Genomic DNA, 17520 nt, shown 5'->3' with positions numbered 1-17520 from the left:
TAGCACACGAGCATGAAATTCGAATGACATTTTCACAGTCTAGGCCAACAGACGATTGAAAAAGGCGCCAGAAAATATGCAAGTGTGTAAACAAACCCGTTACCAGGGAGACATGCGTGATGGTCCGAAAAACTATGCTCAACTGCAACGCACATATGGACGTAAATAAAAAACCCACACGCATAAAAAATAACCCGACAAATCACGCCATGAAATGTACAGATTAAATCACTGCGGACACGGTTAAATCGGTTTCAATCTTGTTAAAATTGATTTACTTAAAATCTGAACCTCGTAAATTACACAACACATTAATGAAAATACTTACAGACCGCCATGCTTTATGTTATCAAGTTGTCCGTGCTAAGAAACTTCTCCTGCAAATGTCGCGAGGTCAAAGGTAAACTAGCGATAAACATCCAGCTATGCTGAGTATGACACCTTATTAATTGAGAACAGCTTTCACTATCACATTTGAATGCATTTTTTAAATGATTATGGGTCAGAATTCGAGGAACAACACGCGCAAGGCGAGCGATCGTCTCGGTATGCACACAATACGATGGCCGCCATCGCTGAGAGTGCGTTCGGCTGTTCGTTATTTGTTTGCTCAACCTAAGTTGCCAAGTCGGTCGCGCCGGAAGCAAAACACAGGTGACGTAGTCTGCCTGTATGAGCATGCGCAATTGAGCCTGGAGCGCGAGAATGTGTATAGTACCGTAGAACTGTCTCGCGCTATCATGTCGTTGAGCTATAAAATGTGTGCATGTTAACAGAAACTGGAATAACTGCAGAGAATACTTTCCAGGACATCACATGTAAGTCTCTAAGGTACCAAGGAGGACGTTTAGGAAATCCTTTCAGAAAGTTCACGCCGTCTGTGGCCATTTTGTGGAATATATACGTACCTGCACTGACTACTGTACAGTGCACATATTGCCGGATAATATGCGATGGAATTTTGCGTTTCACGTCGTTCAATCATTCAGATGGAATACCGCCCTTCTCAAACTTTGAAAAAAAAAGGTGACAGGTTTGGAATGCTAACTCTTGTATATCAAGAATGACGTAATTTAATGAGAAGACATTTGTATTCGAGCACGGCTACAGTTTTTGATTCGAAAACTCTCATCATGGACCGTGGTTGTATTCAACAATCGAGAGGGTTAGGTGAGTCGAACTTTTTCCTATGTCCATGTAGCACTTGTGCAAAAATAACCGAATCCACAGGCCTTTGGCGAATCAATAAATGCGTTTTTCACCAAGCTGAAAGGTTGAAAGATCCGTCCGTCACTTTGAGACGAGGTAGATAAATGCAGTCAAACCCAGCTGGGCACATAATGTGACTTTGTTCTGGAAATTACGAAGACGACCGGCCGTGCGGTGGAACTTTGCAACAAAGTTTCAATATCTGAACTGACTACTTGAATGACAGGCACAGGAAACGATGGCCAATAAAAACGCATTCTCGTTGCATTTTGATAATAATGTATCAATCACAATGACACAGAAATTATGCCTCCTCCGGCAGAAGGGCTGTGGCCAATTTTTAGCCCTGCTACAGTATATCTCAGTGCTGAAAAGGCCATGTTGTTGCCAGGTTGTCATGGCGACTTTTAAAATTTGCATACAACTCTGAGAGTGAAACGGGTTGTTAATAGGTCACAAAACTTTTGAGTCCCACTGTCGTCCATTATACCTGTTTCCTTGGGTATTAAAGGTGTGCAAGTATACACATCAAAAGACTAGAAAATTCACTTCATGGGCAGAATCTTGTAAAATAGCCTTTTCTTGTCTGGTTAACGAAAAAGATACCCTTGATCTAAAATATGCATGGTTTTAAATAAAAAAACCTAAATGGTTACCATGGCAACATGAAACAAAAATGAACATGGCGTTCATGCTGTGATAAATACACTTAGGAGAGCATTTGCATAGTAACTGGGATTACTTTTAATGGAATTTGGAAAACTTTGAAATATTAAAACGCAAATATGTTACTATGGAAACACAGGGCAGTAAAAATTGATATCATGTTTTGTCTTTCTAACCCAAAATAACCCTTTGATATAGTATTTCTGTTGATTACTGGATTTTTACACTGGATATTTGGTCTTTCTAACCCAAAATATCCCTTTGCTATAACATATTCTGTCGGTTACTGGATTTTAGGTGGAATCTTTGAAAAACTGGTAATTTTTATTCCTGAATGGTTACCATGGAAACATCTCACATTAAAATGAGTGATTGTTGGTGTGCTAACAAGAAAAACCCTTATTATGATTTTTTTACATCAATCAATAGTTCTTTAATAGGAATTAGTGAAAGAGTAACATTTTCAATCCCAGATTAGTTACCATGGCAACTCGAAACATTAAGATAAGTCTGGTTTTTGTGTTCTCTGACCCGAACTCCCCCACTAGGTAATTTTCATATATCAATCAAAGTAACTTTTCATGGGATATTAGCAAAACTGAAATTTTCAACCCCTAAAATGGTTACCATGGAAACATGGGGCAGTGAAACTGATATCATATTTGGTCTTTTCGACCCAAAATACCCTTACGGTGAAATTTTCACGGAAATTGAACCTATTATTATTCGCATTATTATTTCTATATAATACTTATATTAGTTATTATTACAAGTTTAGGGGCTATAAGTATTATATAGAAATCTAATAACAGTTCATTGAAGCTGTGGAAAATCAAAAAAAGAGGTGTTGTTTATTTTAATTTTGTCAATAGGGTGACTTCTAATTGTCGTACGTGCAGCGAAGAATTATGCATCATACTGTACGGAGAGAGAGGGGGATATCATTAAGCCAAAGGGTAATGCTTGTCGGAAACGTCAACACTAAGCAGTTTAAGCGATACCAGCAGGTATTGACGTGACGCGAATCGCGACGCGATCCCAGGTTCTGGACGTTCTTGCAAGCGACCGGTTGGATTTCAGCCTGATCCGGATACTTTATGGAACTCCACACATCCGTTAATCAAAAAAAAATTACAAGTACCATAGCCAAATAAAATTAAAAATGAAAAATAAAAACATACCGTGTATTAATAGGTCTACCAGCCTAGTATATATTCTCTCCGCCCAGTTAGATAGATGTTTCTTTTGACGTCACTACCCTTATGAATATTCATATACTTGCAAAAACCGAAGGTCGCTGTGTCTGGCAGCCCACATGCACAGCGTAGCATGGCAGCCCATCGTTGCGTGGGGGACAGAGTCTATGCCAGTGCAGCTGAAAATATGAGCATGCGCAATTGAGTGTACGTATATGCGCGTGAACGTGCAGTCTGGAACTTCTTCGTCTCGTGCGAGTCGTTGAGCTTTAAAATGTTGTGCAAGTTGACAGAAACTGGAATTACTGCAGAAAATACTTTTCAGGACAACACATGTGAGTCTCTAAGGTAACAAGTAGGACGTTTAAGAAATGCTTTAGGAAAGGTCATGCCGCCTGTAGCCATTTTGTGGAGTATAAGCTTATACCATACCTTGAGCGTTTACAGTATTTCTACTGTACATATTGCCGGATAATATGCGATGGAATTTTGCGTTTCACGTCGTTCAATCATTCAGATGGAAACGCCGCCCTTCTCCAAACTTTAAAAAAAACCCAGGGTGATAGACTTTTAAATGCTAACTCTGTATAACAATGACGTAATTTAATGAGTAGACATTTGTATTCGAGCACGGCTACAGTTTTTGATTCGAGAACTCTCATCATGGACCGTGGTTATATTCATCAATCGAGTGGCTAGGGTGAGTCGAACTTTTTCCTATGTCCATGTAGCAGTTGTGCAAAAATAAGCGAATCCACAGGCCTTTGGCGAATCAATAAATGCGTTTTTCACCAAGCTGAAAGGTGGAAAGATTAATTATTTTTGCCGCATGTCAATAGTTTGATATGACTATCGCCTTTTACAATAATACTGGCTATTCCATTGTGATATAGGCCCCAGGTAACCTGGGGCCTATAGCACAATGAAATGGTTCACACACATGTGTAGAGATTTTTATAGAAACTATTCAATAGCTATTTCTTTATCGCTCTTTGCGGTTTTGCAGTTTCCTGTTTTTTGTTAGCCGATTAGCCGGCACACGCCAAAACGACTAGTCTTTGCGGTTTTCTATAAGTGTGTTGGCACAAGCCAAAACGATTAGTCTATTGCTAGTATTTCTGGGCACGTTTAGTCTCACTGTTTACCTCCGTTGGTTAGCAACTGCAGTTTAATTAACAGCCGATTCTTTATCTTAGGTAATTGTTGCAATAAGTGTTTCCTACGACGTTCGCACAAGTGAGAAATAGGGCAAAATTCATTGAGAGTTTGTGTTTGTTTAATTTTCTTTACAACCAGGGCATATTAAACACGAAACATTTAACTTGTAATATTTCCCCCTTGTCTTGGCCTGCTTGGTTTTTAAAAAGTGTTTAAAGGTATACAGGCACTATGTTCAAATTTAGCCGTTGCTACCGTGGAAAGGGGAGATCTAGCTAATCATAGAGTATATGGGGTCACGCCAGGTCACACAAAAAATAATGCCCCTATAATTTTACTTTAGTTAGACAATCAGAAATAATTTGTCTTCATTACTCTTCCTGGAATGAGGCAAAGAAATCATAGTAAATATTTTAAAATGAATATTAATACGTCGTTAATTATGAATCCATAAAATAAATATGTACCAGTGAATCATGTTTTAAATTTAAAAAAATGGGCGCTACTGTTACTGCTTGTGATAAATAATGGTACATTGGGTGCTAAGGGGAATTGGGTTCATAAAATTAATTTGAGATACTAGTAGAATTAATTTTAGCACGTAAAATTAATTTGAAGGCATAAACTTAATTCAATGAATGCATAATTAGTTAGTACTATACTATATAACACTTATTTGGGTTTACTGCGTGAAACAAAATTAAAAATGCTTGAAAAATTATTTCTGGTCTATAGAAAATTAATTCTCACACACAAAAATTAACGAAAAGCATAATTTTGACCAGAATGGCCCCTGTATACATTATCTTTATTATTCTTCCTAGCTGAAGGCAAAGAAATTATAATTATTATTATTATTATAGAACAAACGTTAAAAGTTGTTACTTAGAAATCAATGAAATAAATAAACAAGTGTTAAAAGTTGTTACTTAGAAACCAATGAAAATGAATAAAAAACAGTGAATTATGGTTTAAATAAAAATCTTATCATGGCAACATTAAACAAAATGAACATGGAGTTCATGCTTTTATAAATACACTAAGGAGAGCATTTGCATGTAACTGGGATAACATTTAATGGAATTTGGAAAAAAATTGAAATTTTAAAACATAAATAGGTTACTATTGAAACATAGGGCAGTAAAATTGGATATCATATTATATCTTTCTAACCCAAACTAACCGTTTGTTATAATATTTCTCTTGATTACTGGATTTTTACACTGGATATTTAGTCTTTCTAACCCAATTATCCCTTTAATATAACACTTTCTGTTGATTACTGGATTTTAGGTGGAATCTTTGAAAAATTTGTAATTTTTAATCCTGAATGGTTGCCATGGAAACATCTCACCTTTTAATCGTGTTATTTTTTTGGTGTGCTAATCAGAAAAACCCTTATGATCAATTTTTTTACATCAATCAATAGTTCTTTAATAGAAATTAGGGAAAAAAGTCACATTTTCAATCCCAAATTGTTACCATGGCAACTTGAAACATTAAAATTAGTCTGGTTTTTGTGTTGTCTTACCCGAACTCCCAAAGTAAATAATTTTCATATCAATCAAAGTAATTTTTCATGAGATATTAGAAAAACTGAAATTTTCAACCCCTAAAATGGTTACCATGGAAACATGGGGCAGTGAAATCGATATCATATTGGATCTTTTCGACCCGAAATACCCCTATGATGAAATTTGCAGGGAAATTGAACCTATTATTATTCGCGTTATTATTTCTATATAATACTTATATTAATTATTATTATTACTATTATTATTATTATTATTGCTATTGTTATTGTTATTATACTTTATGAATTAGGGTAGTCTGATTTACAAAATGAATTGAAATTTCCATCACAGCCCTCTAAAATAAGTACATGGTCATTCAAAGGGAAAGAATACATGGAAAAATTATTGAATTTGGAACATTGGGATTAATATACAGATTATAAAATATGCGAAACTAAAATGTCATCAAAGGTCTCACAGGACACAATAAATCCAAATCATCGCCCTCGTGCATGAACTTAGCATACAGATGATTATGTAATGTAGATTTAAAGGATAACATAGTTTCACAGCTACGAACGAACGAGGAATAGCGTTCCAAATTTTAACTCCTCGACAAGCGAATGATCTTTGACCCATAGCAGTTCTTAATGACAGCGTGTATAAATTACCATGGCTAGTGTTGCGCGTATTTAAATGGTGCATTTCTGTGAGAGGATTGAATAAATTACATAAATAGGAAGGTGCGAGATCGTGTAGAGCTTTAAAGGTCATTACAGCAGTAAACTAAGTAATACGATAGTCTATGGGCAACCAATGGAGACAAGTGAAAACAATCGAGAGGAAACAAATGTATCGAGACCTAAAATAACCCTGCCAGCTCTTTTCTGGAGTTTATACAATTTCTGGATATTTGGTTTGGAAGTGCTACCCCAGACAGTGCAACAATAATCGACTACAGAAAGAACTAACGTATTTTAAACCAACTATACATGTAGCATGTACAATGCACTGTTAGGGTTTACTAATTGAAATCCGATCTATACCAAAATTCACTCGTCAACGATGACAATGCAGTTTCCACGCATACCTGCACAGTTATAAATGCATATTTAGGATTAGTTGGCAAGCTGAATAGTGTGTCTCCTAATAGGTCCCATGGAATATAACAAGAAACTACGGTTAAAAATGAAATTAGTGAAAAATAATCTACATTTGCCGCTGAGGACCTTTATGTTTATCTTCTGCTGCAATGAGAAAAAAATGAACAAAAGAGAGGCATTTGAAACATGTTAGATCAAATACCCGCCAGATAGGTGACTGACAATTAAGCACAACCTTTTATATCATATTCTGGCTATCATCGTGTGGCAGGCATCTGTTAATGGTTTGTTATGATACTTGTGCTCACAGTCTGCTGGTCGAAAACTTTCTTTTTGATAGTAAACATTTCAAAGATGACTCTTTTCAGTCGTCCGCGGGGACATATAGATTGGGTCCCGTCCGTCTGTCTGTCCGGAGCCGTTTCTCAGACACTGCTGAACCAGTTTTGTTCAAACTTGGCACAAAGGCATAGCACTATGACATACATATGAACATCGATTTATTTTGCGATACGATCAATATGGCCGCAAGGTGGCCATATTTTTGCGATTTTTCATGTCTGTGAACCATAACTCAAACATCCTTGAACCGATTCTGTTTAAACTTGGCACAAAGGCATAACACTATGGTCTACAATATGCATGTAGAATTATATTGTGATACAATCCAATATGGGCGCGAGGCGGCCATTTTTTTTTGCAATTTTTCATGTCTTTGCACCATAACTCAAATATCCTTGAACCGATTCTGTTCAAACTTGACACAAAGGCATAGCACTATGACCTACATATGCATGTCAAATTATTTTGCGATACGATTCAAAATGGGCGTGAGGCGGCCATTTTGTTTGCGATTTTCGTGTCTTTGAACCATTAGCTATAACATCCTTGAACCGATTATGTTCAAACTTGGCACAAAGGCATAACACTATGGCCTACATTTGCTTATCGTATTATATAGCGATACGATCCAATATGGACGTGAGGCGGCCATTTTATTGCGATTTTTTCATGTCTTTGAACCATAACTCAAATATCCTGGAACCGATTTTGTTTAATCATGGCACAAAGGCAAAGCACTATGGCATACATATGCATGTATGAATTAACCTTGCGATAGGAGCCAATATGGCTGCGGAACTGCCATTTTGTTGGAATTTTGCATGCTTTGAAGCTTAATTCAAAGGTCATTACACCGATTTTGTCCAAACTTGGCACAAAGACCATGCACACTGTAAAGTTAAGTGTTCAAGGATAGAACACCGATTTAAACGCCTTTTTGTAACACTTTTTGAACGCCTCCAGACGTTCAGAAATTTAACACTACGTGTTCAACCAACGTTCAATTTTTGAACATACGTGTGCAGATTTTGAACGCTACGTGTTCATCAGACATTATATTGAACACCATGGTGTTCCATATCTGAACACACGTTGCAGGAAATGTGTTCAAAAAATTGAACGCCTTTACGCGTTCAAAGGGCTGTAACACTTTTTGAACGCATGGACGCCGTTCAACGATAAGTGTGTTAAAGGCTAGAACACATGATGCGCGCTTGTTGAACACCTTTAATTTTGGGCGTTCACGGGGTGTTCAAGCCTTGAAATAACATGACAGACCATTGATATCCAGTAAAATTATTTTATTCTAAAAATACACGAAAAAATTTCTAGAGCAAAATACAATAATTTACTATAAAATGGGCAAATAACATTGCAACTTTGTATGTAAAGTTTGTCACAGGAAAAAACCAACAGTGTTGACACCTTCCTATCAAAAACATAAGCAATAAAAATCACCATATTGTGGATGACGTTTTATGTTCATACTTGTTTAAAATGTACAAAAATCATCTGAAAAAGCTCAAAATTTGGCATACTTATTGTGTTGAAAAGACGTATATGTATGAAATGTATACTCCATTTTTGTAAGATGGTTTCTTAAAGACATTTCCTCTTGTATAGACAATTGTAAATTTTGAAGAAAAAAAAAGTTAGTCAAGGCTTCTCTGGTGCACATGGTATATAGTTGTCCACACTAAAGTAAACACAACATGTCAAGTTGTCAAAGTGTCACAGTAAGGCACAACATGCAGAAAGTGGGGAAAGTGGGTCCTTGGCAGGGTAAAACCTATTTCCTTATCCAACAAAGTCCTTCATAAACAAAAAGGTTTGTTTGTTTGTAATATCTTTAAATAAGCCCTGAAATAAATGGGTGACATTTCAAAAATATACTTCTCAGAAATTTAAAACATATTCATAAAGACCTTTCAAATTCTGGTGTACCCCGCTATTAATTTTTATACTTTTTTTTTACCAAAAATGGTAACAATCACTCTTAAAATGTAAAAAAATGTGCATTTCATCATAACTTGAATATATCACATTCTGGTAATCCCTAATGTCTTAAAAATGTCTGAAATGTCTTTAATGTCCTAAAAATACAAAGTTGCAAATTTCTGCATAATTTGAACAATCTGAAAAAGATTATCAGTAGAGATCTATGTCCTAAATATCAAAGCTGTTTGATTAGCTTTTCCGAAATATATTTTTTAAAGATTTTTGACCAAAAAATGACAAAAATTGCCATGAAATATATTAATTTGAATATTTCATCACAACTAGCACAAATTTGACTAAGGTCATTTTTAGGGACATGTTTACCGAATATTGAAGACGGCAGTAAAAGAGAAGAAGATTTTTGCCAAAGAATAGCAAAATTAGCCTCAAAAATATAAATTTGCATATTTCATCATAATTTGAAACATATCTGATAAGGGTAATCCCTTAGGACCTGTAATCCAAATATTAAGGGATTCGTACAGGCTGTTTAAAGAAAAGCCTTGGATGTACAAATTTGAGGACAATGCTACACATCCACATATTTAGCTGACAGCAAAGCTAAAAACCACTTGCTAAGTACAAGAGACGTGTTGAGCTACAATACAAAATAATCTACTGTTTGGTAACAGGCTATGATCAAATAAAAGTTACAAGGGCATAAGCTTTTAGAGACGTGAAGTCTCCTTCGTCAGATGCGAGGGGCGTGATGAAAAATTGAAGCAGAAAGTGACAGAAAATTCAGAGTGAAAATTTCAGAAAAACCAGTAATTCAGAGTGGACATTTTTACTCTGAATGGTCTGTCGCTTTCAGCTTTAATTTAAATAAGGGAGACTACACGTGTGTGAAAGCTTATTCTCCGACAACATTTAGTTGATCATAGCATGCTACCAAAGCTTGGATTAATTCAGAACAAAAATACAGAAATTTATCAAAATTCAGTTACTGACCATTGGAAGTTTAAATCTAAATTAGAGATGAACTGAGGTTCTCAAGCTTGTTTCCAGACAGCTACCTGTACACTCATCTTCTTCGTTATCTGTACCACCACTTCTATAACAATTCTTCGATTTTCAGTTTGATCCAACTTTTTACATCCTGAAAAAAATGCAACAATAGGTAATATGGCGAGATGAAACTTTAAATGAAAGACAAGGGGCTGATTAGGTTAAGGAAAAGGGGAGACTTTCATATACAGTGCCTCTCTTCAATACTATTACATAGTATTTGCTGCTTCTTGTCATCAACTGATTAAAATAAAAAAGCCAAACTCTCATATGCTGAAACAATAATTGTATACTCTACGATGTTTAACGATGTTTTACATGCGATTGTGTTTACTAAAAGACATGTGTTAGCTGCTATTACGCAGCAGTACTATGCAAGGCGTATCGATCGCTCTCAGGTAAAGGTTTCGCTACAGTTGTGTTTTGATGACCCTTGACCCGAGTGAGATCGATCGATAGGCTATGGCCAAAAGTACCACTGCGTAGTCACAGCTTGTTGTTGGTATAGCAGCCACGAAAGAAAAAAAGGTTTCTTCACGTAGTTAAGCTATTTCAAGGTACAATACAATTAATCTCAAAGGACGATAATATAGATGCTTCAAAAATCTAATACCTTTTACTATTTTGGAGAGGAAACTTACCCTTTCTGGTCTTGCTTCTGCACCATCACGACTGCAGGGTGTGCTTACAAGAAAAATGTCGCAACTTCCGTTTTTATGCATCATGGGATAGGAAAAGACACAAAACTTGAACACCGAGTGTTTAGAAGTAGAACGCCTCTTGCACGCCGATGTTAAAATTAAAACGATATGGAGGTTTTCTGATTTTCTTTTCTAATTTTTAAACTTTCAACCCGTAATAAACGTGTAAAATTATTTTGTATACTTCCTTTTTTAGAAAAAAACATGTTTTCAGCAATTGCATGCCGGAAATATTTTTCACTTAGTGTGAAATTCGTTACACCAAAATCCGTGTACGTTTACCTGACAGTGAAGCAATAGTGAATTTAATATAGCCATTGTAAAGTAAAAAACACAAAAGAATGTTAATTGTTTCACAGTATTGTAAAATTTCTGTGATGCTGAGTTTTTGAACACTTGAAGAAGATCGTTGTTAACGATAGTGTTCAGGTTTAGAACATCATTGTTAATATTATGAACACTGGTGTTAACAATATGAACACTAGGCGTTCAAATTTGAACACTGACATGTACATTTTGAACGCGTAAAGACGCGTCTAGCGTCCACTATTTTTACAGTGCACTATGGCATACATATACCTCTCAATGTACTTCCTGACATGTTCCAATATAGTTGCCAGATTGTCATTTTTCCCCAATATCGCTGCAAGATGGTCATTTTTGGATTTCTTCATGTCTTTGAGGCTTAATCATATGCAAATATTCCTTATCCAATGTTGTTGAGACTTGGTACAAAGATAAAGTTCTTAATGGCATACATATGCATGTCTACTAATTTTGTGCTATGATCCATATGGTCAATAGACAGCCATTTGATTTTAATTTTGGTGTGACTTTTTTATTTCTTTGAAAGATAAACATAGGTCACTGTCCTTCGATGAACTGATTTTGTTTAAACGTGATATGGCTGCATTCTTGTGCATATTAATTTTTTCACTATATGATCCGAAATGGCTGATTACAACAACATACCCGATCCCATACCATTTCTAAAATTCCACCAAACCATGTTTGTGTATATTATGTGCCACCATGACACTAGAGGCAGTGAGGCATCGTTATGTGTGATGTAATCAGAAGTTCCTTCAATGGTCATTACCGGCAGACATTGGTCAATTTTATTGAACGTTCCCCACATACTTTATTATGCAAGTCACAGGCCTGATGCACCCGTTGCATCAATGTCATTCCACAGCTACCTAGACCACAGCTACCTAGACACCAAAGACTATAACAAAATGGACAAGCGAGGACTGTGTCATCAAGGATGACTCTTTTTACATCAAGATTTATCGAAATTAGGAAAAAGATGTTCAAAGAATTGCAGGTAATTTTTGTCAATAGTTGATAATGTTATTTGAAACCACTTATGCGATAGTTTTCCAAATTTGTTCATGGATTCCCTTTGATATGATTTCACTGAGCGCTGCTCTGCACTAAGCGAACGCGAGCAGACGGGCAACACGATACTTTCAGCACGTAGGCAAAGCGCATACACGGTCCTCATAACCTGCTGAGAGCAGTGCAGTGGTGCATGTGGCAAAATGTGTAGGTCAGCAGCATAAATTGAATGAAATTCACATGTTTTCAAATGGCCATCATTAACTGCGTGAAGTACTTAACGTTTCGAAGTATATTTTTTTTTGTAAAATCGTATTTTGTTTACCTATGTTGACGTAAAGGTGTAATGAGGTCGAAGGTCAAATAGCGTCCAATACAACCTAATGTTGTGTTCCTCGTCAAAGTCATTGCTCCACGTAGTCTGAAACCGAAACTTTCTGTATGACGAAACCCTATAGGTTAAAGAAGCAGGTGTACAATAATACCGGGATTTTATGTCCGAGTACATCGTGCAGCAGAGGTATTGTCCGAGACGCGTAGTGTCGAGGACAATACCAAAGCTTACGATGTACGAGGTACACATGAGTTTAACAAACATTACACAACAATGTACTGGCATCCTGTTTTGGGCTATGTTTGTCAGTGCAATTGAGGCAGCAACGTGCTGAACCATTCGCTCAGACAAGTGTCAGCGTACTGCTGAGAGGTAAAGAAAACAGAGAATATTTATAGGTGTGGCCAGTTACAAATCACGGCTCTGACATCCACATCTAGCCATGTCTGGATCTATGTTGGAGGAGAGCTTTCACGAGTCAGTATCACGAGCAGAAATTTGTACATGACGAGATGGAAACAAGACAAATAAATAAATGGACAAGTCAATCAACTAATAAGTATATAAATACACAAGTAAAAACATACATACATACATACATACATACATACATACATACATACATACATACATTGTTGAAATGCTTATTTTTTATCATTTCTGTAAAGTAAGCGACAACAAAGTAAATTCACCTAATATTATATTCCACTACATAATACCAAATATATAACAGACAAGAGTTAAAATCATGTACAACTGTTTCTCTTTCATACATTCGTTAGTTTTATACAACCGATAATTGTTATGTCCATTTACTTGGTTGCAGAGAAACCAAATTGGGAAGTCAGGCCGATTCCCAAGGTGGTGATCGCGGGAAACGATGTACTCCTTGAATGCAGACTGTCTTTGCGTGGCAGCACAGTATCGCCGTCGTGGCTAAAAATGTCTGATGATCATGAGCCCTTTTACATTTCACATGGAAAGACCGTGTATGACCCCTGCTGCAGAATTGAAGGCAATCTTGATGAAGGGGAGTATAATCTGCTCATCTACAACGTGACTGTACACGAACATGAACGGGAATGGCAGTGTGTACACGTTGAGGCAGAGCCACAAAGACAAAATACTACAATCACCGTAATCGGCAAGTACATGTATACATTTCTGCCTAGCTTTTCTCTCAATACAAAAAAAAAAAATAATATTCGGACATTAAACTTCTTGCAATCTTGATGTTGACAGTCATAAAGAAAGTACTGAGTTATTTTGTTTCATCAGTAAAATATTTGACATTTTTTGACAAAATATTTGCGATTTTTCACTTAAGTTGAGAGTATATTGCTTGTTTTTACATCTCTCAACGCATATAAGGCATTGACCTATTTCAATATGCAGACTTCGTTTCTGGCGTTTAGCATTAGACGTGGTACTAGGAGAACAAAGGGTCTTGCTATGATTGTTTCTTGCCCATTTTGCTCTGTGTTCAGAAGCTGTTGCATTACAACCTTGGATAAGAAATCCAGTAAATGATAAGTACGAACAAAGCGTATATTTCCATTTTCTCTTACAGTGCCGGTAAGCAACGTAACCATAGAGCAATTAACAGGGGCAAGCAATGTCTATATCTGTAAAGCAGAGGGAGGAAAACCGGCTGCAAAGTTAACGTGGTTTCAAAATGACACTCGTGTACACAACGACTCGGGAGTTATTGTTGCTACCCATGAGGACAGCACAAAGGACATTTTGAGCATATTTTCCACTAATATGGTCGAACACGGTGACGCATTTTTTCTTTATTGTCAAGCTATTCAAATTCCTGGCGATATTTACCGGAACAGCGCAAAGGTATATGTTAATGGTAAGTATTCCCTCTAAGCGCAGATATTAGCGTTGGCCAAAAATATATTTTTTATTTTCCTCTGTTTTACAAGTCCTTACCCAGCAAAAAAGTCCTTACCCTGCCAGCTTTAATCTCCTAATGCTTGAACTTGGGCAATGTTTTACCTGCTGTCTTATCGCAAAGAATAATAAAATGTGTCTCCTTACATGCGCTCTGCATTCAACTTATTCCTTTTATATAACAGGCAATAAGAAAATATCGTTATACTGCCCGTTTTTAATCGGCTATACTTCAAAAAATGAAACAGTTCTTAAAAATTAACATATTATCTTTGCTTAAGATAATTCAAATCCTGGAAATAATTGTTGCGGCCAGTGAATAATTATATAATCACGTCGATCGAATATGATGCAAATTATTCAAGGCGGTCCTAACAGATGATCAATATAGTCTCACATTCACAGGATTGCGACGATATTCCAGAATCTAGCGGGTTTTCCTGTGGCTTTGGAAGTGGTTTTGCTTTAGGCTTCTTCATTGCTATCATCGTCTGCGCAGTGGTCAACGGTAAGTTTTTCCATAAGTATAATTTGCATCATCATTGAATGTATCTCAGCACATTTTTATATTAAGTAAGATCAGTCTCTATAAGAACTCGTTTTGAAATCGTTTTACAGAACTTGGGTTGTTTGTAAATGAGGATTCGGAAAAAAAATCCGAATTTCAACGGAGGGAATTGAAAATTGAGACTTTGCCATGAAACGACGACATCAAAATAATTTACAAATTCCACGATAATTTATGCAACATCTATTCATAATGGCACATAAAAACAACAATGCAGTATTTACATTCACGCTTTATTCGTAGGAGAGTTTCATCAATTAGAGTAATTTCTATCCCCCGATGAAGTGTATTTTCGACAAAATTGCTACAGTGGTTTTTCAAAGTACATGTGAATTAAGTTTGTGAAGTTTGAAAATAAATGAAAATTTCGAGTCGTTAACACATGATCAATAAAGGAGCATATTAGATTAGTTATGTTTTAAACATGAATTGTACACAAGTCACAAGGCGATAGAAAACAGGGCAGGCACCTATATTTAGCCTTGAACTTGTTAAATAATTCTATGGTAGTACGCATTGACAATATATGTCACAAGTTGACGACTATACCTTCTATGTCATATAAACAGGCATGTACACCCGCTTTAAGAAACGAAAACGCAAAGGGAAAGGAAAACAACGGCCGGAAAAAGAGGTAAGAATGTACCGTCTTGTATATTACTTTTTTGAAATCAGTGTGACAGCGATACATATAGAAGCCATTTTTGCCATGTGAAGCAATATCGTATTCTCACAATAACTACATTTTAACGCCTTACATTATTATAGAAGTTGAAAAATTTAAATAAAAATTGAAAGGTTTATTTGAACAGTCATGGCACGATGAGTCTAACTCTCCAACAACAAAAACAACAAAAACAAAAACAAAAACAACTGAAATTGTGTAAAATCGGATTCCAGTACGGCTTGTAGCCTACTTTCACAACTGCGATGATTTTGTTCTCACATATATTAATTGTGCGGGAAATAGAAAATAGTGTATGGTAGTCATTCTATATCAACACATCAATTAAACATTAATGCTCCTTCAATGCATTGCTGCAAGACACATTTTATAAGACAGTGCCAAGCTCTTTTTGGGAAACTTTGGAAAACCTTACATTTGCAAAAGGTCTTTATTTGACCACGAGGCAAGGCTTGCATAGCGAGAAGTCCGCACTATTTCACAATGAATACCTCATATTGCAAATGTTTTGCGAATTTCTGCATTCTTACAGATCACTCATTATGTATATCTTTGTGTAAATGGAGATGTACGAGCACAGGGCGTGCCTGCCTTAATAAAGAAAAAGAAAAAGTGGAATTTTAAAATCCAAAAAATAAGGACCAATTGATTGTGCGGTTAGGTACAGATTGCTCTGTAAACATTACATTTCAGATATTTTTCATCATATTTTTTTCAGGTTGAAATTTTGTTTTTAAAAACTATGTGCAATAACACTGGATTAACTGTTTTTGATTACTGTTTCAGCTAATGGACCTAAAGCAATCAGAAGAAAAGAAAAGCTCAGTTCGACAAAAATAGACTACAGAGTTATGTTAAGCGAAATATGTACCTAGAGCGTATTCAAAAAAAAATTTCAACGAACTCACTGACATGACCCAAAATCAGGATGCAACTACATAACTTGACTTAACAACAACATGCAACGAAGCCAGGAAAACGTCATCCATTAAAGACTCGATAACAGACTGTCACGAAGACAAGACAGCACAGCCACAATGATTAAACGATACACTGCACTAAAAAATAGAAATCAGAATGCAATAAAGAAAAGACAACCTGCTGATTCGACGGCCAGACAACAACGTGCAATGACGAGTAGACAACGCACTGCCTCGAAGACTTAAAATCTCTGCCAAGAATGACTGAACAACACACTGCAATGATGACTCGACAATGCGGTGACGGATCGGAGGACCATACACCACCACAGACAAACAGAACGTTGTATTTCCCTTTGTCTGTGACACCACCGTATCATGTAAACTGGATAACAAAGTGTCGCAAAGACAATCTACCAAACCAGATTTTTTACTGAATTTGCTTACGTGTTTTACAAGTTTTATTAATAGTAGTACGCTTCATAGAACAATAAGGTATCTATTAAATCACTATATGTAGCTGGTTTAATCAACTTTCGCACGGTATTCTTAGAGTTCAATCACGTATTACAAAAATATTTAATATGTAAATAAACTGTTTTATAACGTGTCACTGCTCAGTGCTTCATGGGACAATAAGATATCAGATCAACATCTGTAGCAAATTTCATCAAATTTAATGCAGTAATATCAATAATAACAAAGGTTCTTAACTATGCAAAATGAGCCCTTAATTAACTTGACACTGTTCAATGTTTTATAGCACAATTAAATATTTATCAGATAAATATCTGAAGCAAGTTTCACCAAATTTGGTGAGGTAATTTCAGAGTTATATACCTAGTTACAGAGATTTTTAAATATGGAAATGAACCCTA

The 17520-nt window shown here is 36.1% G+C and overlaps 1 long non-coding RNA gene across 1 annotated transcript; it reads left to right on the top strand.

Annotated features, from left to right (window-relative positions):
- Nucleotides 1–13402: 13402 nt before the first annotated feature.
- LOC139127497 (uncharacterized) lies at nt 13403–15248 on the top strand. The gene is made up of 3 exons (XR_011551025.1): nt 13403–13714; nt 14141–14428; nt 14861–15248. It is a non-coding gene; the product is annotated as an uncharacterized lncRNA (long non-coding RNA).
- The last annotated feature ends 2272 nt before the right edge of the window (nt 15249–17520 follow it).

This window comes from Ptychodera flava, unplaced genomic scaffold (genome assembly GCF_041260155.1).
Source record: "Ptychodera flava strain L36383 unplaced genomic scaffold, AS_Pfla_20210202 Scaffold_32__1_contigs__length_2955704_pilon, whole genome shotgun sequence".
NCBI lineage: Eukaryota > Metazoa > Hemichordata > Enteropneusta > Ptychoderidae > Ptychodera > Ptychodera flava.
This window is presented reverse-complemented; position numbering and strand designations above follow the sequence as displayed.